At 37.3% G+C, this 13671-nt stretch overlaps 1 pseudogene; it reads right to left on the bottom strand.

The window, feature by feature from the left end:
* The window catches only part of LOC101982385, a 47098-nt pseudogene that overhangs the window by 28245 nt on the left and 5182 nt on the right, over window positions 1-13671 (bottom strand).

Raw genomic sequence — 13671 nt, 5'->3', positions numbered from 1 at the left:
TTAAAATGTTAAGCAGTTCTTAAAAACTTAAGTTGCACCATGTACAGGTAATACGGTACCGTCTGTATCCTGTCCAGTTGAAACCTTAACTGCGCTGTTATTATAGTAATTATGGTAGTTCCTGCTGACCAGCACAGTACAGCTTGGAGCAGTCGCTCCTGCCTCAGATCTATTTGGTGCCCCTGAGCTGTGTACAGTTCCAGGCCCACAGCAAGTCCACATTGGAGCCGCACTCAGCAGTTTAATTCTGAGACTGAGCGTGCAGCACAGAAACTCTTTTTATCCAAGTTACAACCAAATCTGACATGCAGAGCACTGTGCAGTATGGCAGCAGGAATCCATCATGCTCTTCCGCCTGCCTAAGCCTGATTCTGCTGTCTGCCCAGGTGCAGGCAGGAGCGCTGAGCCATCTGCGAGGTCTCAGAGCACTCTCCTTCCAATCCCAAGCGGGAACAGAAACATCCAGTCCCATAAAATCCATTGAAATGCTTTAAAGCCAGAGTTAATGCTGGCAGCAAAGCCCCAAGAAGCCGCGCTTTAAAATGACACAGCGTTTTTTTGTTTTGTTTTGTTTTTTGATGCCGCAGCAGGAAATCTCTCTACAGCACGCCACCAACTAACAGCCAAAAGCTGTGTTAAACTCTGTTTTGTTTTGTTTTTTGTTTTTTTGTTTTTGATTAAAATTAAGCTCTCTCAGGTTTTACTTGGAGTTCATTATCACCCTGGGCGCCACTTTGTTTAATAGGGAGCGGCGGGGTGTCCCCGCACCCGGCCGCCCACATGGTTAGCTTATGCCCTGAAATAATTACTCGGAAACTGTATTCTTTTAAACACTGCCTGACCCATTAGTTCCAGTTTCTTATTAGCTAGCTCTTACATATTGACCTAACCCATTTCTAATATCCCTGTAACACCATGGGGTGTCTTACCAGGGAAGATCTTAACCTGCGTCTGTGTCTGGTAGGAGAATCATGGCGACCCCTTCTCAGCCTCTCTCTCCCAGCATTCTGTTCTGTTTTCTCCACCTACTAAGGGTTGGCCTATCAAATGGGTCTAAGCATTTTCTTTATTAATAAGACATCACTCCCCCATCAAAAACCTATAGTTATCCTCTTGCCTAGGGGAAGTAGACAAAATTGCCGGGGAGGAAAGTGGGATCTTTGGGGTGGGGTGGGTTGGGGGTAAGAGTAGATGGGGAGAGAAAAGTGAGAAGGGGAGGATGGGGGGAACTTGGGGAAACAGGATGATTGGGATAAAGGAAGGCTGGATAGGGGAGTTCGGAAGCACAATTCTTAGTTAAGGGAGCCACCTTAGGGCTGGCAAGAGACTTGAACCTAGCTAGAGTGGCTCCCAGGAGCCCAAGGCGATGTCCCCAGTTAGTTCCTTGGGCAGCTGAGGATTGGGAACCTGAAACAACCCTATCCTATAGCAATACTGACAAATATCTTGCATATCACCATACAACCTTCATCTGGTGATGGATGGAGATAGAGACAGAGACCCACACTGGAGCACTGGACTGAGCTCCCAAGGTCCCAATGAGGAGCGGAAGAAGGGAGAAGATGAGCAAGGAAGTTAGGCCCACGAGGGGTGCACCCACCCACTGAGACAGTGGGGCTGATCTATTGGGAGCTCACCAAGGCCAGCTGGACTATGACTGAAAAAGCATGGGATAAAACTGGACTCTCTGAACATGGCAAACAATGAGGGACGATGAGAAGCCAAGGACAATGGCAAGGGGTTTTGATCCTACTTCATGTTCTGGCTTTGTGGGAGCCTAGCCAGTTTGGATGTTCACCTTCCTAGACATGGACGGAGGGGGGAGGACCTTGGACTTTCCACAGGGGAGGAACCCTGACTGCTCTTTGGACTGGAGAGGGAGGGGGAGAGGAGTTGGGGGAGGGGGAGAAGGGTGGGAGGAAGGGGAGGGAAATGGGAGGCTGGGAGGAAGGGGAAACTTTTTTTTTCCCCTTTTCTCAATAAAAAAAAAAGAAAAAGAAAAATGAGGGGCCGAAAAAAAAAATGAATCTAGCTGAGGCAATCACTTTTAAATGGATTTTTTAATGTTCATTTAGTTGGTATGTAGAGAACAAAAGTATCAATAATTTTGTAGAAAGGTTTGTTATAAAGATGAGCTGCAAATGTGCTATTGTAATGTAAAAATGCATGAAATTGCTTTGTTAGTTTGAGAAATTTTTGCCAATGATTTATACTACACAAGAAGTAAAAACAAAGTTAAGAAACAGACCACCTGTTTTGTTTGAATTTAATTAATAACAATAATTATAGTTTAACAAAAATATGGTAATCTTAAAAAAAAGATTGACCAAACAATCATTACAATGGTGATCTTTATATAAAAGTCAATTCTTATTTCTTTTTACACACAGTTATTACAGAAAATAAAACAACTATTTTTGCTCTTAGACCTTAAGAAAATAGATGAATGGCATAATTGTTTTCTGATTTTCTTTGTTCCACTTGTTTTCAAACAAGTACATTGCAAAACATTATGTTTCTAGTTACTTTTAAAAGTAATATAGTAAATCAACATACATCCATATTTCTTTCCTGGGTAATGTTTTATTCACTCAGACTCTTCATCTGAGACAATACATTCACTAAAAGTTGCTCAATAAATTTGGAGGAAGAAAACATTGCTTATTTTATAACTGGCTTGAATGAAAATAGACTTTAAAAATAATTTATTATCATGTTGTTGTAGTGATGATATCCTAATGACATATCACTAAATTAATAATTGTGTAATAGTTACATTCCAGCAGGAAAAATAGACAGGTTTTGTATGAATTTTAAATTTTTGATTTTTTTGTTATTTAATATTTCTAATATCAGAGACAAAAAGCAATCCAAGAGCCCCATCACTGCTACAACAGATCCTAGGAATGCATAACCAGAATGGGGAGTGAAATGATAAAATTGACAAATCTGAACAATTTCCAGTAAGATTTACAGATGGTCATCTTCAAAAATACCACAATGGGACTGATGTCACCAAAGAACCCAATACTCTAATCTAATCTAATTTAGATAAATTGCTGTGTAAATAAAATGTTATGTCTAGAGGCATTAAGATGATGTCATTAACAGAAGATGTTCAGTTTTCCTTAATTAACTTTGAAGGTATAATGCATGCAGTTACTTTAGGATTGTTTATAATATAAATTGCCGCATTTCATGAAATACAGTGCTGTCTCTAAATTCATGAATGATAATACTGTAACACTCCAGCATAGATAACTGTGCAAATTAATGAAGCATATCTGGGCATGAATCTAGTAATAATTTTGGGTGAATATTTATTTGAGAATAAAATATGTATAGAGAAGTAGGTGGCTATAAGCAACTGATACAGGTTAAACAGAACATTCTTGCTTATTTCTGCTCACTTCTAATTTACATCAGCTACGTATACTTGAGAGAATAGGAAGACATCAAGGGGCAAGCTAATGTTGATAGAAGTCATTTTTCAAGTAATAGACTTCTTTTTGAATTACTCAAGCTTTCTAGAGAGTCTTTGTTAATTAATCCTCCACATTTAATAGTGATATTTTAGATGCTTACCTCATACTTCTTAGCAGACCACAGCACAGTGTTTGCATTTAAAATTCTATGAAATTATGTGTACTAGTTACACTTCTGTTTCTGTGATAAAATACCATGATCAAGGCAATTCAAAGAAGAAAAAGCTTATGCAGGCTTATAGTAAGTTCCAAAGTGATAAGACTCCATCATGGTGAGGAGTCATTGGTGCAAGTGCCAGGGCAAATAGCAAGAATAAAAAGTAGAGAAGTCACATCTCAACTTCAAGCAGGAAGCTTGTGAGAGAGAAGGGACTGGAAGAAAGGTGAGCCTACATACTCTGAATGACAGCATCAAGTGGCAAACACTTTTTTTCAGATTTAAGGGGCTGCATCTCTTAAATCTCCCCTAAAAGAAGCAACAACCAAGTGTTCAATGCATGACTCTATGGGGACATTTTTTATGTAAACCACTGTACTATCCATGTGAATATCTTTATTTTGTGATAGGAATGACAGTAAGAAATTGGGCAATGTTAAGTAACTTTTTATGATATTCCTTATTTCCTGGCTTGAAATCCTGACTGGATGTCAATGTTTTCCATGAGAACATACAAATATAAAAGAATAGGTTGATTATTAGAATCTTTGTGTTCCATTTGCCAATCAGAAATAGAAACAAATGGAAGTTCTGTAAGTGGCTGATAGTGAGAACTACAGAAAGGAAGTTTGGTGTACAGAAGTCAGCTAGATGGACTGGCATGTGATCTTTAAACATGGACTTAAAATTAACCTCTTTATTCATAGCCACAATATGCTCAAATCATTACAAAGACACAAATCTTTCCCTGATGTATTATAATTATTCCTGGGACTCCTTTGGAATCATGTGAGCAGAAGTGTTTTGCTTGTTGTAAAGATTTGTGTACTTATGAGGTATGGATGTTGTAGTGGAAAGTTCCCTGAGGGCTTATACTTTTCATAAACCTCTTCCAGCTGCTGACTCAATCCCCAAACATCCATCCTGTGGCTCACTTGCCTTTTTGTTCTAATTACATATGAGAGGAAGCCTCCATTAGGAATTAACGAGCTTTTCTACCTTAATTTACCATCTGCTTCACCCTTTCTCCCTCTTTAACAAATGAAGGTGTGTGTCTCAGCCTCGAGACCTTATGTTGGTAGTAGACAGGCAGATGGGAGTGATTTAGATGAGAAGGATTCTTTTATATGATACCAAGGTCATATCCAGACTTGGTGTTGCTGGTTTTAGAAACCAGATGGTAAGTGGAAATCCCCTGTTTGGAGTCCCTTCTTTGGATCCTATTGGTGTTCATTCTTTCAAGGATGCAGTTATTAATTAATTCTGTCTGTTATGTGACAGTGTCAGTGTTCTCTGTTAGGGAAATAAAATAAAAAAAATCAGAAAAGTGTTCTTTTCCTTGAACTGCTCACAGTCTAGCAGAAATTCAAGTAGTCCAATAATTAAAATGGCTTGATGTGCCATGTAGTGATACAACATTTGGCCTGCTCTTAAATGTGAAGAATATTTGAACAGTGGAGATACTCTCAGAACTTGGGGTTTTTAAACATAGGATTATGTTCTGTGAGAGATTAATTTCTACTATCAAAATAAATTATTTGCAGACCAGTGTTGGCCTGACATATCCAATTCTATATCTTTCTTTTCTGTATAAGCTGTGCACAGGTGAAAATTTACCAAAAAACACAGATGTAGTATTAGAGGTTTTCTGATTATCTCTCATCCATTTGTCTTTCTATCATCTATCTACTTATTTTTACCATCTATATATGGAAAGAGAGAGAGAAAGAGAGAGAGAGAGAGAGAGAGAGAGAGAGACAAAGAGACAAAGAGACAAAGAGACAAAGAGAGAATAATATGCTAATCTCTTCAGTAGTATCTATTTTTAGTGATTACATGCTCTTTGATTGTCATGTGGTAGTGGTCCTGAAAATCAAGATAAACAAAAACAAAAGGACAGCTACACAGGCTAATCCACAACCATGAATGACATGACATCTCTACTTCAGCCTCTTCCTCCCCCCTTACCTCATATTAGAATCTTACTTCTTTGGGTGGTATGCTACATATTTTCAAGACAAACAATTAAAAAAATACAAAAATTTCATACTCAGTATAGTTGGAACTGTGTTTTTATTTCTTTTTCTGTTTGTTAAACAGAAGATCTGTTGATTCTGTACTAGCACAATTAAAAGCTGTTTTCCCAAAACAGCCTCAGTGTCTCAACTTTTTGTTTAGAATCCACAAGAGTTGACCATAGAAGATGATGAATTTTGCACATAATAACTAAGTACACAGAAATGTACAAATATGTGAGTACAAGTCTTATGCAAAGTATACCTAAGGAATAGTGTATACTATTACCTGAGCCAAGAAGTGCTTTGTCCAAAGGGAACAAATAACAAGTAATATATTGCTTAATTTTATTCTTGGAACCCAGAAAAAAAGCATCTTATAAAATAGTCCCCTTGAAAATTGTAGGAGCTATTTGGTGGAGCAGTAGACAGGACCAAAACACTGTTTAACAAGTACACAGGCAGAGAACAAATATTCCAAATTCATGTTCCCCTTTCCTCCTTGTGAGGACTTCTGTGTTATGATTCATTATTCAGATCATTGTCCATTGATCAATGGTTTTGGTAAATAAGTGGCAAGCGGAGTTTTCTTAGTCTTTTCCTACTGGTGTAATAAAATATCCATTATCTCGTTTATAAAGAAAAAGAATATCTGGTTCATGAGTTTGGTAACTGAAAAATCCGTGAATCATGCAGAGATACTGTAGTAAGGTTACCCTTGCCTGTATTGCATCCTTTTGAAACTGTAGAAAAGGAAAGAACAATGTGCAGATGGAGGCACATTGTGAGATGAGAATCAGGAGATTTGGAAGGAGAAATTTGTTTAGTGTTTTCAAAGAAACCATTTCTCATGGAAACCGGTTTGCTAGTAATCCAATCCTCTTCTGAATGTTAGCATTAATCCAGTCATGAGTATTACTAGGTGTTAAGTACCTCTTAGTATACTGCACTTATTAAGGCATCTGTCACCTCAGTCCTTCTGTACTAGGGGACTAAGGTTCTAGTCAATGCGAGTAAACAAACTGTTCAAAACTTTAGTACAAAAGATTACCACCAATAAACATCAGGCAACTCAGATTACAGATTCATACCCTGAAGAAAGCCATGATATACACATACAAGTGTATTTAGCATGTAAGTGTATGCATTTGTTTTTTATGAGTGTATGTATTCTCTGTTCACATGTATATACACATATGTACATTTACACCTTTTCTGGAAAAAGTAGGTTTTTAGTCCTGGGGATAAAACCTAAGACCATGCAGTTGTTACATAACTCGTCTAGCTCTGAGCTACACCATAAGTCACAGCAAGCAAGTTTTGTGTAACTGTTGTTTTTTTTTTCTTGTATATAAGAGGACATGATTGAAGAGATATTGGAACCAAATACTTTGATAAAAATTTTGTGGTTTACCAAAGGTTTAGCTCTTTGTCATGCCTCTTAAACTTTTAATCTCTCTTGATTATGGAAAGTGAAAAACAGTGTAATAAGTTTCAGCTGTCCATACCTTTCAACACTAGCCAACTCATGACTAAGTAATCTCATTTCATTTTTTCCTCTATCCAAATTGCTCATTCTTTTTGTTTCAAAATATATTCCTCAAACCATATTTTTATATACTAGGTTTCTATTGGGCAATGGATATGCAGAATTAAATGTTAAAACATGCTGTTCTCAATCACAAAGTATGCATATTTGATAGTCTTCCCAGTTAATCATAAATTATTTTAATGAAGATGTTATTAGGAGCATAAGAAAATTATTCTGTATAACTTGAAAACCATTGTTTGTGTGAACTGGAATAACATAATGCTTGCAAGATGTGTTACAAAGTCAGGCCAAGTCCAATAATAGTCACACCAAGCATTCTGTGACATGTTAATGAACTAACCCCAAGATGGTTGGATATATTGATGAATCAACTATGAGCTGTGAGTCCAGATAGTAGAAGTTAACTCACAAAGGCATAGAACAAAAACTGAAACTTTGGAGGCTTTCTCAGGAGCACATTGTCAGGCTCTCAAGATATGATATCTTAAGTCTGTGCTAATCACCATCAGCAAAAATACTTTGGGATTGGTCACTATGTGACTCTGACTTTTATGACCATGAAGTTTTTAGTAACATTGACATGCCCACCTGTCAGTGCTAGATATACACCGGTGGAAACTTCCAAGGACCTGAAACTTCAAAAATGCCATCCACCCAACTGGCCACAGCCAGAGAAATTCCTGGCAGATGTGAGCTTGCCCTGAAGTGCTCTTACTGGAGAAGATTCTCCAGTAGAATCCGAAAGCATTTCCAATCTTCTTGCTGAGATGTCTGTTAACATGATGTTACCATAATCTTCTTAATAGCATGGTATTGTAAGGAATGTTTGTGTGAATAAACAGAACATATTCAAAAGCAAACTCTTGTGTGGATATTTTAATTGTGGAGTGCCTCACAGCTCAACAACTGTTCTTCTCATAGAAGTAATTATGAAATACAAGACGATTAAGTTACATGCCCCTGTGTTAAATGTTTGGTCACTTAGCCTGTGTAATGCCAGGATTGAAAGAACTTTTAGGAGAACTTTAGTATCAGGAACTTAGTTCATTGGGATAGTCTCTTGAAGGAGAATTGGGAACTCTCCCTCTTTCTCTCTGTCTCTCTTGTAGGTGGACTTTTCTGTCCAACCATCCAGTTCACAAGTGATAATACAGAGACTTACTATTATTTATGAAAACTCAGGCAGTAGCTTAGGTTTGTTTTAATAGGTCTTAAAACCTAAATTAACCAATTTCTATTAGTCTATGTGTCTCCCCAGTGCTCATTTACCTCATCTTTTTAGGCTGCTTCTTCTGTGTCTGTTTGGTAACTACCCAGACTCTTCTTCTCCCCAGCATTCTCTCTGTCCTGAAAATCCTCCCTAGCTACTGTCCATTAATTTTTTATTAAACTAATCAGAGTGATGTATATTCACACAGTATAAAGGACTATTCCCCTCTCTTCGCCCTCTGAAGAAAAAATGGAATATAATTTGTTGATCCTGGTTTTATAAGATTTTACTAACAGCAAATAGGAATCTGCATATAAAAATTATTTTTTTAAAGTGTGAAACAATATATTATAATACACAGTTGACAGTTAAATTGGTCTTAATGAAATCTTCATTTCATTATCCCATACCTTACCAGGCCATGATTGTTATTAGTAACTGTGGCATAAGTATTTTGGGTTTATAGCAGAGCTTTTGAAATACACTGTCCAACATGATGATTATTTCCTACAGCCATCATGCATCTGAACTATGGGCATAGTATACAATGACATAGTAATAAAAGATGGCAAATGGACTTTTAACAAAAGACAGTAACATTTCACCTTGGAAGAAAGACAGCATCTTCAAGAACTGATGGGAAAACCTGCACATCCAATGGTTGCCTATGTAGAAGAATGCACCTAGCTTATTATTTCATACTCTGTTCAGATATCAACTTCATATAGGTGAAAAAATACTTATACAGAGTTTTATGTATAAAAACAGAAACTAAAGAGAAGCTAGGTCATTTGTTACAATATATAAACACTTTATGTTTTACTGCTGCATGACTGATGATCCTAGTTTTACTGTTAGTTTGAAGCCCTTATAGGTCTTAGAGGATACTTGATGTTCTATTTTATACAACCTTCATCAAAGCAATTGTTTCTTCATTAACACAGCAAAGACAAAATCTGATACATACAAAGCCAAAAGTTATCCATTTAGGATAACTGCAGTTTTTATTTACTCAGATTCCATTGATTTGTGTCTTGACATCTTTGTAAGAAACATTCACCTTTCCCTTATTGAATAAAGTTCTAGTTTATTTTTAATGGAAAGGAAGCTTGTTAGCTTCTGAGATTACAGTGCCATCACCTGTTTCATTCTAAAGCCAAGGACATAATGTGTCTGGATGTGTTTGTAAAGACAATAACATTGTGTTTAAGGATCAGAGTAACATTGCTAGGTCATGGAGTTTGGGAAGTTCGTTTGTTTTCCCCTCTTGTAAGGAGTAGGTGTGAGAGATGTATGTATCTGACTTTTCTAGCCAGTCATCAATGCTTTTATTATAATACACACAGGCCAGAAAAGAGTTAAGCTCTGTGTTTTGTTCTCAAACAGCAGAATTTTATTAGATGCTCAATTTTGGTTGTAAGTTTTTGTTTAGGTTACAGGCTTAGTGAACAGAACATTCAGAAATTATGTTTAGTTACTACGAACACCCAGGCATAAACAAAGGATGTTATAGAGTACACTGCTGGCCACTGCTGTGCTAGTTCTCTGGCACAGGTGATTGTGTCCCCATGACTGTGCTGGATCTTTCTGGCTTTAGCTTGGAGAAAAAGTTACCCTACAAAGGATTGATGTAGCAAGTGAAGGAATAGTTAACATATGTTGACAACTAGCCAAATACAAAAGTTTCCTTAGCTGTGGATGGAAGGCCTTTTGGTCATTCCCACTATTAATCCCCTTAAATGAGAAATAGACCACTACCATAGTTTGAAGCTAAATTTGCATCAAACTTAAATAAATATTGTCTAAATGGATTGACTCTGGCCAGGTCCATACCCAGCTTCCTGGGAAATGGCCCAGTATCAAGCATGGCAAGGGCATAAAAGGAAAACACATAACTCATTGCATTCTCATTAGGTCCAACCAGGGACAACTATATGTCCTGAAGTATTTTCTGCCTATGCACCTCCTGCCCACATGTGATCAGGCACACATGGTGAAGCTGAGTCAACTTGTTTAGGGGAGTGAAAATATGTGGCTTGTTATTTCCCATAAACAACAGCTTCCAGCATTTCAGGAACTATCTGTTCTTGAGCAAGAGCCTTGCAGTTCAGAGACATTTTGCTTTATGGATCCCTTAGGCATCAAAATTAAAACTGAAAATGTAATTTTAGCTCTTACATTTCCCCTCTTGAGTGGCATCCTGAGTCAAATCCTTGATTCTGTGATGAGTACCTGTTTTTATACAGATTTAATAAACATCTGCTTAATGGTACCCAGACAGGAATTATCATTTAGTTAAGGCAAAAACGATGTAAGAGCCAACAGCAATTAGCAGAAGCGAAAGGGTATAAGTTCCTGTGATAGCTGACATCAGAGTAACTATCTAGAAGGAAACTGAAAATAAGAATGGAGACCAGGTATTTGCTTCATCTCAGGTACCCCCCGGTTTTTCAATGATTTTTTTAAGTACAGCCAGATTATTTCTAGTGATTCCTGAGTGTTTTATATAATAACAACAATTTTCTCTTAAAGGTATATAATTGCCTCTCTGTTTTACCTAGAACAAGTTGAGTGCCCTATCATACCATAGTTTTTTTTTTTTTTTTTTTTACCTACTAAATCTATCTGTTGATAAGTCTGGCTATATTTGGTATTAACAGGTGCTACTCTTTGTATTCAATATGCACTATAGGTAGCTATTTTATTGCCTATGTCAGGGAGTTTCCTTTTGATCTAACATTCCATAATGGGGTCCAGAAGAGTCCAGCTTTTAAGAAACCCTTCTCAGGGTTCAATTAAAGATACCACAATAAGCAAAGGCAGCTAAAGTGTAGAATTTAAGAAATTTAATTACAACAAGATCCTTCTATCCATGTTTCTTTATTTTTTTTATTATCTATTCCCTATTGTTTCTCCTTGTTCCACCCTTTAAAATGTTCCCAGTCATAAATACCCTTATAACCAGCAATTTCCCAGCTCTAGAAGGTTCCAAGGCTGAAAATTTTTTCCTTATACATATCAAATAAGAGTTCACACACACATACACATACACACACACACACACACACACACAGGAGAGAGAGAGAGAGAGAGAGAGAGAGAGAGAGAGAGAGAGAGAGAGAGAGAGAGAGAGAAGGCTGTCAGCTCAAAGTTGGAAGTGACTAGTGCCTGCATGGTGAACCCTTTAGTGGAAAAAGTTAAGAAAGGAATTAAAGCATCAGGGAATTATAGAGGGAATTTTTGTGCACTAAGCTAAAATTTCATTTGGTTAAACAGCTATAAAGGTTTATTTTCAATAAAATTATAAATAGGACATGGATTGTTTAAATCAGTGTGCCACTTCTTTTCTCCCAGCATCCATAGAGAATAGCAGGTAGCCATGCAACCTAAATAAACAGTCAGGGGGACTCTAAAGGTTCCTGACCTGACTAGCACATGTACTAGACACTTCAGTTTCTATGGCCTAGGTCTGGAGTTTTGCTCTAGGCAGTAGAAACAAATAGCATACCCTGACCTCTAAATTATCAGACCCAGGCTATCCTGTTAGCCATTCTGATCATGGATGCTGAGGGTCTATGAGTCCAGATTTCTTGTGTGGTCCTTGAGAGCTAAACACAAGTAGTAAATTTCCTGAACAAAAATAATCAACAAGCTGAGGTGAAGGCTAGTGTAAGGAGTTAAGAATCTTTTGATGAGATAAAACAAGAGCAGTACCATGGGCAAGTAGTAATTCTATGTCCCTGGATATCTGTGAATATCTTAAATGGAATGCTCTTGCTGTTACCATAAACACTGACCAAATGCCTGCTGATAAAGGCAATTGCAGGAAGGTGGATTTCTGTGCTTACCTAAGAGAGAGGAACTAAGGACTGACAGAGGGCAACTGCTTTCACACATAGCCCAAAGGCATAGAAAATAGTTCAGAACTGTGGGAATTTATTCCCAAAGATGTAACAGAAGAGGAGTTAGCTAAAGCAAAAAATCTACAGCAGAAAACAGTCAATCTATTCACAAAGAAGTAGTGCCAAAATCCTTGCCTTTACCAGGGCCTCTGGCTCGGATAAGTCACTTGTGAAAAGATGGCTGAGCAATTTCTGCAAAATGTTGTGGCTTATAGCAATTCCAGTCTCTTTGGGGATAAGGTGTGATGGTCTTTATTATCTAACTATTTTCTGTTGAAGCTAGAATGTTGTTGTCAGGACCCAGGAAGTCGACAACATTAGTCCAAGGCAGGGAGAAAATGAAGACAAAACATCATTCATCAGAAACATCTGGTTCACTGACCCAGTGGAAGAGACAGGAAGCATTCACATAGGCTGGGCTGGTCCACATCAGCTTTCAGCAAGTCCAGGGCTTCCAATTGTTTGGAGCATGTTGTAGTCAGCAGCTGATACTTGGATGTTTCTGTTAACCAAATGGAAATCTGTTGAGACAGATATAGACTGGGGACAGAAGTTAAAATGTGATTTAAAGGAAAATCTTACATTAATGGGAACTTTCAGGCCCATTAATCCTAGTAGCTGAAGAAGGAAAAGAGCGCCCCAAGATCAGGAGACAGATCCCATTTTTAGGAACAGACAGATAGGGAAAATTAGGCTCTTCTTGTCTTTAGTCCCTTTGACCTGTGAGAAGTGGATTCAAGTCTTATTATTCCATAGATTTTCTGAAGCTCACAATTTTTTTTTTACTTTACAAAAAGACATAAAAGATTTTAATATACTAATATTATAAATCTGTAATGAAATCTACAACATAGAAGTAGGTAACAGGTGTCTGTAAAACAAATGGCCTGGTATAAATTAAAATGGCGGAGGCGAATCCATATACAGATGTTCATCTTAGGTTCCTATGGTCTATGTGCTGCTGGAGGCAGAGGTACCAGATAGCATCAGACTTTGGTTGCCAGACCCAGAAGTTTTGAGGCCCTTTCTTGTGGAGGAGAAACATGGGAAAGACTGAGCTTACTTTTTCATATGAAAGTAAATATTGTTCTTTCAAGATTTGTGAAGAATTGTGTGGGATTTTTATGGGGATTATCTTGAATCTAGATTGCTTTTTATAGGATTGCAATTTTTATTATGTTGATCCTAACTATCCAAAAACATAGAGGATCTTTCTATTTTCTGATATCTTGTTCAGTTTCTTTCTTCATTTTGACTTAAATTTCTTGTCAAACATGTCTTTTACTTCTTTGTTTACTATTATCCCAAGATATTTTATATTATTTGTGGCTATTGTGAAGGATAATATTT

This window comes from Microtus ochrogaster, chromosome 10 (assembly GCF_000317375.1).
Source record: "Microtus ochrogaster isolate Prairie Vole_2 chromosome 10, MicOch1.0, whole genome shotgun sequence".
Lineage (NCBI taxonomy): Eukaryota > Metazoa > Chordata > Mammalia > Rodentia > Cricetidae > Microtus > Microtus ochrogaster.
This window is presented reverse-complemented; position numbering and strand designations above follow the sequence as displayed.